Source organism: Octopus bimaculoides, chromosome 24 (genome assembly GCF_001194135.2).
Source record: "Octopus bimaculoides isolate UCB-OBI-ISO-001 chromosome 24, ASM119413v2, whole genome shotgun sequence".
NCBI lineage: Eukaryota > Metazoa > Mollusca > Cephalopoda > Octopoda > Octopodidae > Octopus > Octopus bimaculoides.
The window spans coordinates 32,290,336-32,291,142 of record NC_069004.1 but is presented as its reverse complement, the minus strand read 5'-3'; the positions used below and the strand labels follow the sequence as shown (position 1 = coordinate 32,291,142).

General features: G+C 39.4%; 1 protein-coding gene across 1 annotated transcript in view; it reads right to left on the bottom strand.

The window, feature by feature from the left end:
* LOC106884284 (neuroligin-1) overlaps positions 1-807 on the bottom strand; it is a 19,264-nt gene that overhangs the window by 10,548 nt on the left and 7,909 nt on the right. The window lies entirely within an intron of this gene.

Here is an 807-nt window from a genome sequence, read left to right as displayed (position 1 = left end):
CTGGGCCTACCTCTTCCACGGGTTCCCTCAACTGTTAGGGTGTGGCACTTTTTCACGCAGCTATCCTCATCCATTCTCACCACATGTCCATACCAGCGCAATCGTCTCTCTTGCACACCACAACTGATGCTTCTAATGTTCAGCTTTTCTCTCAAGATACTTACACTCTGACGGGTATTCACATTAACATTACACATCCAACGGAGCATACTGGCTTCATTCCTTGTGAGCTTACATATGTCCTCAGCAGTTACAGCCCATGTTTCACTGCCATGTAGCATGGCTGTTCGTACGCATGCGTCATACAGTCTGCCTTTTACTCTGAGTGAGAGTCCCTTTGTTGCCAGCAGGGGTACAGACATATATATATGTATATACACATACGTACATACATATTACATACAAAAATAAGAGGAATGACCAACAAAAGTGAACTCCTATATGCTAGAAATAGATGCCGAATCATCTAACCACGAAAAAAAAATATATGTTCTCAGTAAAAATTCAGCGACACAACAGACTGTAAAAGGGCAAGACAAATGAAAAAATACTAAATAAAAAAACGATTAACCTACGTACCATGGTTTCACCTGTTAAAATTTACATAAGTAAATATCTGCAGGATCGTCAGCAAATTGCATTGCGAATCGACGGACTACGCTGACGATCCTGCAGATATTTACTTATGTAAATTTTAACAGGTGAAACCATGGTACGTGGGTTAATCGTTTTTTTATTTAGTATTTTTTCATTTGTCTTGCCCTTTTACAGTCTGTTGTGTCGCTGAATTTTTACTGAGAACATATA